The sequence below is a fragment of the Etheostoma spectabile genome, chromosome 11, assembly GCF_008692095.1.
Source record: "Etheostoma spectabile isolate EspeVRDwgs_2016 chromosome 11, UIUC_Espe_1.0, whole genome shotgun sequence".
Lineage (NCBI taxonomy): Eukaryota > Metazoa > Chordata > Actinopteri > Perciformes > Percidae > Etheostoma > Etheostoma spectabile.
Genome location: NC_045743.1, coordinates 608,662 through 622,500, shown reverse-complemented (window position 1 = coordinate 622,500; position 13,839 = coordinate 608,662). Strand labels below are relative to the sequence as shown.

Below are 13,839 nucleotides of genomic sequence, written 5' to 3'. Positions count from 1 at the left end.
CTTTGGTCCGGTCTTTGGTCCGGTCTTTGGTCCGGTCTTTGGTCCGGTCTTTGGTCCGGTCTTTGGTCCGGTCTTCAGGCTCCTTCACCACCACCACCACCACCACCAGTGTCTAAACTCCATCCGGGGGAAAATACTTTATACATTTCATATTATGCATATGTACAGATAAACCTTTGTGCAACCTGCACAATTTGGTTTATGTAGCATACATTTTAACATTTTAACATTTTAACATATTATTTAAACAGTTGCACATTATTGTTTCCCCATCCTGTACATAGTCAAATATTTGTTCTTTTTTACTTTATTCACATTATTATTTCATGTATATTGTATGTATGTATATTTTTCCCAGTATTTCATTTATATTTATATTCTGTGCTTTGTGACTGATTTTGCTGCTGCAACACAGAAATTTCCCATTTTTCTTGGGATCAATAAACATCTATCTATCTATCTATCTATCTATCTATCTATCCATCTATCTATCTATCTATCTATCTATCTATCTATCTATCTATCTATCTATCTATCTATCCATCTATCTATCTATCTATCTATCATCTATCTATCTATCTATCTATCCATCTATCTATCTATCTATCTATCTATCTATCCATCTATCTATCTATCTATCTATCTATCTATCTATCTATCTATCTATCCATCTATCTATCTATCTATCTATCTATCTATCTATCTATCTATCTATCTATCTATCCATCTATCTATCTATCTATCTATCTATCTATCTATCTATCTATCTATCTATCCATCTATCTATCTATCTATCTATCTATCTATCTATCTATTTATAATAGAACCTTAAAGTGCATTTATGTTACCGTGGAGTATCTCAGATGCAACTAAATGACTTTTAGGAAAAGTTTAAGTCTCATATTTTTAATCTTGCTTTTTTTGCAACCTTTTTTTTAAATATTTTTTATTACAGTTTTTCTCCATTGGTTTGGCTCATTTCTTGAAACAGAAATTACATTCTCAAAACTCTAAGATCATTTGGCAAAACGTTCTTACAGTTTAGCACAACACTATAGCTCACTTGCAAAAGCTCATATCTCTCCCAAAACAGTTCACTCATGCTTCAAAACTAAATTCATTTCTCATATAAAGAGTCAGTGCCACCAAAATGGCAAAGATCCTTCTCAATTGCTTCGCTCATTTCTCCAAACAGACCGGACGTTCTCCACACTCTTGGTGCTTTTGCCAAAATAACGTGGATGGTTCGGCACAACACCGTGGTTCACCTGCAAAAGCTCACACCTCTCCTAAAACAGTTCACTCATGTGTCAAAACTAAATTTCCTTCTCATTTAACCAGTCAGTGCCCCCAAAATGCTCTGTCCCTTTAGCATTATGTAAGCACTGCAAGTCAGAATGTTTAGATATTTTGTCACTATGGCAGAGGACATGGAAATGTCCCTCATATCCACCTTTCAGTCTTAGCCCAGTCCTTCATTAACAATGGTGACAACCCGACAATGCGTGAGCTTAGAACTGTAAGGTCCTATCTCCGTGTAGGGTAGTTCTGAGATATTGAGCATCAAAGTTTTTACATCCCAGCTGACAAAACCGTTATGTAGTATAATCTTCTATTATAGCCTTATCTATTACATGTAATCTTTTTATTTTTATTGTTTTTTACAAAAATAACATCACACAGGCATTACTGTAATAAACACCTAATGGATCAGATTGTGTCAAAAACTCAATGTCGACCAAAAGTGGAGATATAACCTTATAATTCTAAGCTCACGAATGGTTACTGTACTGTTTTTTTGTGCTTACACAATACAATTGTGTATAAAACTGAAAAAAGAAATAGGATTTCACAAAAATATATACTGTAATACAGAATTTTATTATCATTCACACACATACTGTAAAGTAACTTCTATACATCAGAGTAAAAAGAAAATGTATACAGCATAACACTGTAAACTAATCACACAAATAAAAAATCAATGAAAATTATATACAGCCTACAGCGCCCTCACCCTCCCTCTCCTGACCTATTCCACCACCACGCACCCTTCCTCCTCCTCCTCCTCCTCCTCCTCCTCTACCTCCTCCTACTCGAGCAGGCAGTTGCTCTTGTTCATTTACCTGGCCAGGTGCCTCCATGTTCAGAAATTGTGCTGGTCTTGCATTGTCAAGATCTTTCTATACATGTTTGGGAGCATTCACAGTCATGGACAGCACCTGTCATGTAACTAAACATACTGTTTGATTGGTCATCTGAGATGTGTGAAACTCCTCCTTCGTTAGTAAAGTTCTACTTTCACCTGACTGTCAATTGCTGTGAAAAAAAGAAATTATCAAATGTTCCAAGGGATTCATATGTGGTATTCATGGTATTATGTTCTTGACTCATTTTGACAATTGAACAGACTATTGTGCATGTAATGGCTTATACAATGAAATGATGCTGACAAGTTTTGGAGTGAACAACCATTAGACCGAGAATCAACAATCAGTTTAGATCAGCAAGATCTATTCACTTGGAAATTGTGCTAAATGTAGGCTACCTGTACTTAATCATTTGCAAAGATGTACTGAGACATTGAGGCATGTACTTAGGCATTTGCAATTTGATGAAATGAATGAGAAATTCAATTCTGTTGTGAACAATTGCCAAGTAGTTTGGAGGTTTGTCCATGTTGTTTTGAGAATGTAATTTCTGTTTCAAGAAATGAGCCAAACCAATGGAGAAAAACTGTAATGTCTCACTGGTGTGGGTTGTTTCAACATTTCGTTGTTGTGCAACACTCACACCTTGTGGCCACTAAGGGGCATGACAGCCATCTTTTGGTCTCCATGGTAACATTAGATACAAAGGCAATGGAGTAAAAACCTTGCCCTTAAAAAAACACGACTTTTTGTTGTATAAGAATTTGGGATCAGTTGTTATAATTTCTCTGGTTTAGACTGGTTTCTACTTCACAACAGAGCATTTATCATACACATTTAAACCTGTCAATAAAATTGACAAAAAAACAACAAAACTTCCCCGTCGTGGGATGAATAAAGTATAATCTAATCTAATAATCTTTATTTTGAAAATAACTGTAACACGATACACAACAAAGATGTAATGAATCTAGGTATGTATTCCTAAAAATCATTTAGGAGTACAGAAGGGTACATAACCTCCACTGAGCCAAAGACCATTTAGTAGTAGTGTGAACATTTTCTTTAGGAACTTAATTCCTTATTATTTCTTCCTCCTACATGTTTGCATAACTGCGTACATATGCAGAGTGTGGTTCAGGGACAGGCCACGCACCGTCCCTCAAACGGATGAAACCAACTCAAACTCCTGTTCTGCTGCTCTTCAGTCGATCTCTCCGTATACGAGCTTTTTATCTTTAGGCTTTACAACTCTAGCTATGTTGGTAGAATATGCATAAACATGAAGATTTGCTCATTTTGTCCAACCAATAGACCTAAAACCTTAATAAATACAATAAAATCTAAATAAATAAATAAAAAGGAAAGCAGCTAATCCTAAAAAAACGACATTTGAAGCTAGAACCATGAAATGTTTTTGCACAAAAGAATTAATAAAAAATAATGTTGATATATTATTCAACTAATCACTTTCACTGATCAACTGCTACCACTACTTGTACATTTCCATACTTTTTATGTGCAAAAAACTTAATTTGTCGAGTGATAGTACTTTACGCAGTTGTCCAATAAATGTAGTGGAGTGCAAAGCACAACACTGAAGTGGAAAGTAGCATGGGAAGAAAATACTATAGAGGGCAAATCCTTCAAATCTGTACTCAAGTACAAAATAGTAAATGTACTTTACATCCCACCACTACAGCACGCATACTATACAGGGCTTCTCTTTACTGCATTACAAACACCATCTGTTCCTTTTGGAGTAAATCTAATTAAACTAACTTCTAAAATGAATTCTCAAACTCCTTAATGAATCAATGTGGCACGTCCGCCTGGAGCAAACCTGGAGCACGCTCCCATCTGAAGTTGCCAAAACAGATCTGCTCATGACTGGTTGTAGTGAATATGTAGCCTATGTGTATGAAATAAAATCTTTGAAATGTCCTGTTTCATTAGTAAGCCCAAAGAAAAGGTTACTTCACATTGACCTTTAAACAGTGGTTCTGGCTAATCTTCCCATGTGAGGATTATTGTTGCCGGTCTGCAGGTCTTTATCTTCCTGGAGGAAATATCAGGGCAAGACCTGCAGGCCCTCATTCACCTCCCCCTCCGTCTGTGTTCAGAAACATTATTAAAAAAAAGAGCAAAGCTGCTCAAACTCTATTCAACTCCCGGTGAGATTAGAAGCACACTGATTAAAAAAGTATTAAAAAAGCATAAAAGGTCCCCAACAGGCGACAAAATGAAATAGAGGACTGTTAAAGAGGATGAATATGATTCACCAACCTCAATTACTCAAATAAAGACAGCACACATTTTCATATCAGTGCCAAACGTAGAACTCTCTTGATGGACACTTTTTCTCTATTCTTCCTTTTTCAGGCACTAGTTAGTTCAAATGCATGCATGTACATGCACCGTGGCGTTTTTATAGGTAGAAAGAAACGGTGGTGGTGGAGCAAGTCCTTTGGACAGATACAAAACCAGAAAATTACACAATTTTAATGCCCTGTAACATTTTCCTCACACAGGTCAACGGGTGATAATGTGACTAGGCACATCCCTGTTCTCCGGAACTTGCTGTAACATCAGCAAGGCCTGCTGCATTGGTACGCCCTGTCAGTGTGGGTAACGTTAACGTTGGTCCGAGGTTGCCAATGTCCTGCTCCTTTCATGTTCAGGTTCATCTCAGAAAGAAGCATGAGATCCTGAAAGTCAAAAACAAAAACAGACCAGGTTACTAAAGGTGGAGTATCCTTAATCTTATAATGCACCAATGGGAGTAAAACCTTCCGGTGTAACCAACAAAAGCGCCTTCCCTAACAAGCTAGCCATGGATGAAGCTATAAGAATAAACGTTTTTTCCTGGAGAACCACTCCATATAAAGTGATTTGAACCAGTGGTTTGGTTCATAACCACAACAATATCCGGTTGGTGGGCACTTTGTTCTAAGGTTTGTCTTTAAAAATCAGACTTTAAAATGTGTGCTGTATTGTTTACCGTGACTGCCTATATCCTTTAAAAGAAATACTAACATCTACCAACTAACAGCCAATCACATTGCAGCTGGCAGCCAATCAGCAGCCCCACGTGGATTTGTTTTTTCATGCTCCGCGTGGAATCAAATTTGTGCCTTTCGCTTTCTTTAACTGTCTATGGCTTTCAATTGCCTCAGTCTTTGCGCATGATGTGCAATGTTGATTTCCCATATACTGTGTATATTTTATACATCTATATATACATATAGGCTATATATTATAGATTGTACAAAAATCGGACACTCAGTTTAAAATTTTAAAACACTTACCTTAAATTATAAATAATATCAACCACGGAGCAACCGACGATGTTTCATGTTTAATTAATTTTTTAATTACTCAATACCACACTTTTCTATGTTGCTAGCAGGTGGGACTGTCGCTTCCTATTTGTAAAGTGTATTTCGACTACTTTTTCAAGTCCCATTAATTATTTCTTCTTTTCCGGGACAAGGAGAACAACAAAATGCCCTGGATAATTATACATGCCAAAAAATGCACACAAGTATTAAGGCATGTGGGGTACGGGAAATAACTTTACACCATTTTGTGCACAGTTGAGCTGTAAAAGGTGAAAATTAGGCCTACTATGGGATTATCAGTCCACCCCAGCGAAAGACATTTTGGAGGGAAACAGTGGTTTAAAATCTAATTTAAGGTTTCCTTTGCTGCCACATGAGGGCAGCAGATTACCACCTGGTGTTATAAACCCTTTGTCATCTAAAACATTACACAAACAGTGGTGAACCATTCAATCTAGATCTTTGTATGTGGCATTCTTTATTGAATCCTTGAAGTTGTAATCCAACTGAGGTTTGTCTTGTTTGATAGAGGAGAGTCAACACAGCACGCAGTCTCCATTATGTCTTCAGCAGCTTTCAGTTTCTATGCTCCTCATATCTGGAATAAACTCCCAGAAACCTGCAGATCCGCTGCTACTCTCAGTTCTTTTAAATCAAGGCTGAAGACCTTTCTTTTTGATGCTGCCTTTCTTTAAATGACTGCTCATTTCTTTAAACTTCTTATGCTGCACTGTAACTTTTATTCTTGTGTTTTATGCGTCTATTTTTTCAATCAATCAACATTTATTCATATAGCACTTTACAGCACCAGCAGGTGTCCAAAGTGCTTTACATCATCAAGAAAACAAACACAACATTCACGTGAAAGAAAAAACAGACAAAGCATAAAAAACAGTAAGACAGATGAAGTTACCTATAATCATCAGAAGAAGAGTTGTTGCACCACTACTGTGTATTAAAAGCCACTCTAAATAAATAAGTTTTAAGTTTTGATTTAAAATGAACAACATCCGTTATGGTGCGAATGTCTGGTGGGAGCTTGTTCCAACTGTCTATTCATGTGTTTTACTGGTTTTTAATGCTTATGATTTTTAACTGTCTATTCATGTGTTTTACCGGTTTTTAATGCTTATGATTTTTAACTGTTTGCACTTGTGTTTTATCTGTTTAACTGATTTTGTGTAAAGCACTTTGAATTGCCCTGTTGCTGAAATGTGCTTTACAAATAAAGCTGCCTCGCCTTGCCTTGCCTTGCCTTCAGCATGAGTTACTTTTCTGTACAGTACGGCTCACAATAGTTATGCGTTTGCACATGGAGGTGGTTTGATGCTGTATGTTGGTGTGACTCTGGCCATGATTGAACTTTTTGGTATTTATGCAGCAGTACAGCGAAGTCAGACACTGAATGATGTATAGTAGCCTGTGCTACAGCTTGTTCTAACCTTAGAACAGGGGTTCCCAAAACCTTCAGCCCACGACCCCCAAAGTAACGGTGCAAGTGACTTGCGACCCCCCCCCCCACACTATAAACGTAAACATTGCGCGCAACCGTGCACGCACTATAGGCGTGTCCAAACAACACAAAATAACACAACAGCCATGGCATTATGCTACAGTAATTTACTCATTACTTTATTACTCATTACCGCTACTCGGAAAGAAAGAAAATCAAAAGAGCTGTTCTCTGTTTATTTATTTGCTTGGTTGTATTTTAAATGTAGCCACTAGTTTTATCTTGTGTTAAAATCATGGCTAACATATGCTATTTCTAATCGTTTTTAAAAAAAAAAATTTATTTCTGGAAATCAACTCGCGACCCCCCCTCTCTGGCTCGCGACCCCCCTGTGGGGGAATCACTGCCTTAGAAGACCTTTTCACACCCCCTTTGAATATTAATTTGAAAATAATTGTCCTTTTTGTATTTTCATTTTTCTCTATTTAATAACTTACTTACTAGAGCTACATGTCAAACTATTGATTCCTTTGTCAACCATTAACTTGGATTATGTGCTGTCCTGTTTTCATTTAGCTCTGCTGCAGTAATCAGATCACACATTTGGATTCAAAAAGTACTTCACACTGTAAAGCATGAATCCATAAGCTCTGTTGCTGTGTTTTTTGTAGTTTGTCTCCTTTTTTGCACTTTCCACGGATCACCTGCAGTCAAACACTACGCTGTAGTACTGTGCCATTGGCCTGTAGTTGCAGTGTCTGCAGTTTTCTGTTTCTGTTGGTGGCACGTTTGTCTTTGTCTGTTCAGCTGTGGTGGCTATAACTCCTTGTTATGTTTTTAAAAAAATTACCAGCAAACGCGTCACCTTTTTTTGCCAGGAGCTGAAGTGTTGGAGAAATAAAATAACTTACCATGAAAAGACAAAAAACAACATTGAATGTATCCTAGAGTATTGATTTCTTTTCTCTTAATCTCACATCATTAGAAATACTCACTAGCACTGAATGTAAATAAATCCATGTCCGAAAATAATCCTTAACTAACGGACAATTTGATAATTTTTTCAGTGAATGCCCACCTGTGTAAGGAAAGTACTTATACCTTTTTGCTCAATTTTTTATTCAACAATATATTTATGTCTTCAAAAACCAATGGTTTTGGGGCTGAGAGCATCAGACAGATCAGGAAAGTCTGAAAATATATAATCAACTCAACTGCAGATAGGATTACTCACTGTTGCCTTACAATTCTTTGCCTTACTCTTGTCATTGGTGCTTTTAAAATGGCCTTAACTCTCTCCAGTTGATTAGCCAGAGAAAGCCCACTTTGGCAAAGTTATTCCTTCTATCCGTCATCTTACAACCTCACAACTCCAGTTCTGGCCTTTATCATATATTAGTTGTTGGTTCTGTGGAGGTAATGACTGTAATGCTGACGACAGACCACAGGACAAGAAAATAAATGTGCTTTTCTTAATTTCCCTCAGCGAGATATTTTTAGAGTTGCAAGTTAAACTCTCTTCAGATATCCACTGCGCCATATATCATCTGGACACAGTTCAAAACTTGTAAATGTCAGTTATGTGAGCTTAGTTTGGGTGTCGAGCTCTGGCAACCAGACCAACACAGACTTAACTCAGAGATGGGCTTTGCCTGCAAGGTGACGTGATGTTTTCAGCAGTGTGGAGGGATAACAAGGAAACCAGCCTTCAGTGCTTCTCCATGCCAAATGAAATATTATGCAGGTGGAACAATGTGCTGCTGACAGGGAAAGTGGTGAATACATCAAATTATACCCTAATGGTGATGAGTATTGTAATTGTCTTTCTTGGTATTGTTAGTACTGTAATGACCTTTATTATGATGTAAAACAGGGGACAAAAATCAAAGAGGCCTGATGAAAATTTGTGTTGCGCAGTAGTTTGCACGTAGAAGGGACAAAATAAATTAGAGTTCACCCAAATTAAAACAAATAAATGAATGAAATACACTCAAGCCCAGTGAGATCTAAAATTTAAATTGCACTGCTTTCCCATAATAGGTTATCGTAGGATTATTGTCACAGTTCTACTAAGAGGGTCCCTTTCACGTGCAGCCCAACCACTCAGTGACATGTGGCACCTGACCCGCAGTGTCTCCATGGCTTTATATGGTGACATCACAACATCAAAGAGCCCCGGCCATAAAGACCCAGAGAGATGAAGGGAAGAAGCCGGCGAGCTGAGGGAAGGAAGACGAAATTTGAAATGTGGATGATGAATTGGTGATTCAACGTGACAAGAAGACGGAGCGGAAGAGAAAAACACAGAGGATGGGAGAGAGCGAGAATAGCAGCAAGTCGTTCAGCAACATGACTCCTGTGCCTTTTTCACATAATAGCCAGGAGTTAAAAAAAAGTTTTGATAGTTCAATTTGATTTATAGTGTCAAATCATAACGTAAGTTGTCTCAGGGCACTTTACAGATCTAGACCACACTCTACAATTTAGAGAATTCAGTAGACCCGACAATTCTCACAAGAGCATGCATTTGGTGCGTACAACTGGTGAGATCAAGCTGTCGGTTTTCCACTGCGTGGTATCTACTCGACTCGCCTCGCCTCGACTCGCCATTTTTGGTTTTCCATTACGAAAAAAAGTCCCTGGGACCTGCTACCAGGTACTTTTTTTAGTACTACCTCAGTCGAGGTTCACAGCGAGCTGGGGCGATACCAAAAGGTGACGTGGAAACCTGCAGACTGCTGATTGGTCGGATCACTACGTTGTTAGCGAACAAGAGTGCGGAGTGTGTGTCCAGAACAAACGGGACATTTAAAAAAAAAAAATCTAGCCAGACACCAGATTATCTACTCTCTGCACTATTCTCACTTTTCAACTGTTTAAGGGCTCGTGGCGTGTCGAGTCGAGCTGTTACCAGCAGTGGAAAAACGCCATTACTTATGTCTAATATTTTTGTAATGTTGGCTATCATTACTATCATTCATGATAAGATTGTTCTCAAGTTCCATTAAACGGCATTAACGTAAGCGGCCAGTTATTAGTTTTAGAGACCCATGATGGTCAAAAGGCTGTTTCACGAACAAACACTGAATAGTTTACATTTGTTTGAGATCTTAGTCACTGGCAAATTGTGTCACTAAAATATCAGTATTGGACTTAAACAACATGTTCCCTGTCAATTGTTTGTCAAGTCCTCACCCTCCACCCTGCCTCACCGTCCTATTTTGGTATTGGGATGATAAGATCTTCTTTCATGGGAATCGTCAGACAGAGAGTCTTTATCGTAAAAGATAATGACACAAATCAATTTCTGTATGTTTGGAGGTTGCCTAGTATGATTTTAGTGTATTTTAGCGTGTATTAGCTCTATTTTTAGTTCCTTGTGTTTCCAGTTTGAAGAGGTCAGTATTTGTTGATAATAAAAATGTTCTGTTAGTTAATGTGCACAGGGATACTAATACTCATGCTCGCAGTATGAAGATGTAAACACTGTGGATTTACACACACTAAAAGATAATATATGTCTCTGGTAAACATAAAAGAAGCTGTAAATAAGAGCTCAGACTGCCAGTAAACTCCATTAGAAACGTGACTGCAGACGTAAACACAATGTTTTTTTTGTTAAGACTGTTTGAAAAAGGCTTTCAATGTGTAAATGTTTGTAAAGAAGGCGAGATTGACAAAGTCTGGTCAGAAGTTTAACATTCCTCAAAACCATTTAACAATGACGTCAAATTTTAAAACACATCAAAACAGAAGAAAAAGCTAGAAAAATCTAAGCCCACCAACAAAACTGAGATCAGACCAACGGACTAACGGGTTTTGCTCGGGAAACATCATTGTGCACATTCCTTGTGGTCTCTTGCGATCTCAACATCAAATAGCCTACGTGTGATGTGGCTCTCTCGTCACCGCTATACAAGACAATAAACTGCAGGATTACACACCCAATTAAAATGTATCCGACCTTTTTTTGATCTTTTATTTTGAAAGAAATACACCATACATATTTCCATATTTAATTGAGATAATTGTGCACTGTGTTCTTGACAGTGTGAGTTTTATCAGCGGCCGTATCGACCATGTTGGGTTAGCACGTTAGCAGCTAATCCAAGCCGTTTTGTTAGCTGTGTGTGAGGACTACGCCCACACTTGTTATTGCAGCAGCAGTGCGGGGCAGAAGCCTTGACAAAGAGCCCTCGTTAGTATTTCTGGGGTTTATTATTAAGGACCACGGTGTTATACTGAGCCAAGACCATTTGTATTAAAATATAAGAGACATATCACTGTCAAGTGAGTCTGAGGGAAAGTGAAATGTTTGTTTTTTGCATCATAAAAGTATTTTATCTAGACTACAAGAACCTCTGTATACAAGAGGGAAGCAGAAAATGCTATGTAGCAAATGACAATCTCAAGCATTGTTTGCATTTTGCAGAAAAACTTTATTATATATATACTGTATATATATATATATATATATATATATATACTGTATATATATATATATATATATATACATACAATACTCTGTGCATCACTATAAAACCAACTGTTTGCATTTTATATGGTACAAAATTCAGGAAAAAAGCAAATTAAGAAACAAAATCAACCACCTTGAAATAAGTTACCAACAGAAACACTGTGGTTGCAATATATATATATATATATAGTATATACAGTACATACTGTATATATGTATACTGTCTTATTTATTTATTTTAATTTTTTTTTAGTATATACACAACAATTACAAATGTCTGTTGTTTCCTGGCTCAAGTTTATTCCATGTGCTGCTCTAGCAGACCTGAATTGAAGGTAAAATCAAACATGGTCAGAAGTAAACAGACCCCATGCAATGTGCTAAGCAAAACGCTTTTCTATCGATGGCCTTTCATTGTTTCCAGGCAACCCCCGCCATTGCTTCATCGGCCATACTTTTGACAAAAGAGTTTGTTAAATGTCATTTCTAAATTTGTCTTGGCAACTGATTTGACCCTGCACACCTATGTGTTCATGAATGTTTATCCATCTTTCTTCCTGTATGTCCGTGTCCAAATCTATGCTTGCTGCGAAATGTGCAATTCTTTGGTCTGTGCACGTACATGCACACGCCAGCTCTCTGGCTCAAATTGTGCCTGCTTGAATATATTTAAATTAAATTAATTCTTGGAAACCTGTCAGCCAAAAACTACATTTGTTCAGCTGCTTGAGCAAGACTGGCTGTAGATGTTATGATTGATTATTCTGACGATCCTTGTTGTTATTCACTATTGTTGAAATTTAGATATTTTATGACCTTGTTACTCACTATTTATTAACCGCATAAAGTGTTTTATGTTTTATGTTCATGATATATGTTATTTGTTATATGTCTGCAACTTTGTTGTTTGTGCTGCTGCTTATCTTGGCCAGGACACTCTTGGAAAAGAGATTTTTAATCTCAATGAGTTTTTCTTTCTGGTTAAATAAAGGTAAAATAAAAATAATTTCACTCGATCTCAGATCAACTTAATTCCCTCTCCGGCTCCGATCTCACCACTGCGCCTAAACCGGTGCAAGACCAGGCCTTTTAAATAAAACATCTACGCTATTGTTTCTGTTTTCCTTTGTCTTGTCCCATCTCTTCATCACCAAAAGCTTTACAACTAAGGAGTTCACTTACAGAACACTAGTTTTGGAAATCAATCTTCCCCTGAAGTTCATGATGTAGTTTGCGTGTCAGCTGAAGTTAAAGTTCCCTCTCTGTCTTGTTCCATCAAAGTTTTAAACTCTAACCTTCGACCGGCAGCCTCCTCTCACAGGACGACCGCTCCTCAACCCTGCCAGGACGCAACGCTTTGATGCTTTCAACAAGGACAAGAGTGTTTTTTGCACTTGACAGCTCTTTCACTCTGTCTTCCTTTCCATCTGGTTTTCTCTTCTTCTCATGTTTTGTCTTTGCTTGTTTCAAATGATCCTCAATTTTGTATTTAGAAATACATCCCTCAACTCTTCTGCTCTTTCCCCAGAGAAACCAGGTGCCACTCGTTGTTTAGAATATTTATATTTTTACCTTATTTCATGAAATGGTGAATTAGCCATTTTTTCCTTTAGTCATCTTCACTAATTTTTCCATTTTGAAACACAGCATCCAAAGACTGAGCTGTGGGGAGTTACACTCTAGCCGAAGGTGATTTGCAATCCCTGCAACAGCGATTCATCTTCGCAGCGGACCTCTGATGCTGATTGGCTCCTGCATGTTTAGTCACAACCTTACAACCTTACACGTGAGGGAAAACTTGCAGTCAGTCACATTGAACGGATGCCTAAAACTTTCCCAAAGCCCCAATACCTGGAAATATAGCGAGGCCATCTGTGCACAGGTTTACATTCCTCTGTTCCTCTCCAGTTTTCCTGGCTGTTTTGCGTCTGTCACACTGTCGTACTGTAAGTATAGTCTTTGGGTAAAATCGGAAGTGAAACATCCTGTGAATGTTTTAAAGCTGCATTAAACATACTCTTAACAGAAACATGCCTCTGTATTGTTTCTGTTTAGGGCAGGGGTCTTCAACAGGGGGTCCGCGGAGGTACTGCATGGGGGTCGCGAAAGTTTTGGTTGATTAGACTTTTTTTCATATCCCCCCCCCCCCCCCTCTGCAATTTTTTCCACTAATTGAAATGTCTTTAAATACACATTAACATGACTTCAACACACTGTAGTAAACAGATAAATGGAGGCAGAAGATGTCTTTCAGTCATCAATGCACACATGGCACTATAGGACCAGGTTGATATAACACAATTTTATACAATATATATATAATTAGGGGGTCCCCGCTCCATCTCGCCATCAGTTTGGGGGTCCTTGGCCTGGAAAACGTTGAAGACCCCTGGTTTAGGGTATGTATATTTTAGTGTG

The 13,839-nt window shown here is 37.8% G+C and overlaps 1 long non-coding RNA gene across 1 annotated transcript; it reads right to left on the bottom strand.

Annotated features, from left to right (window-relative positions):
- Positions 1–1,670: 1,670 nt before the first annotated feature.
- On the bottom strand, positions 1,671–13,321 carry LOC116697895 (uncharacterized). The gene is made up of 3 exons (XR_004334071.1): positions 13,310–13,321; positions 2,052–2,056; positions 1,671–1,785 (listed from the first exon to the last, which is right to left on the bottom strand). It is a non-coding gene; the product is annotated as an uncharacterized LOC116697895 (long non-coding RNA).
- Positions 13,322–13,839: the final 518 nt, after the last annotated feature.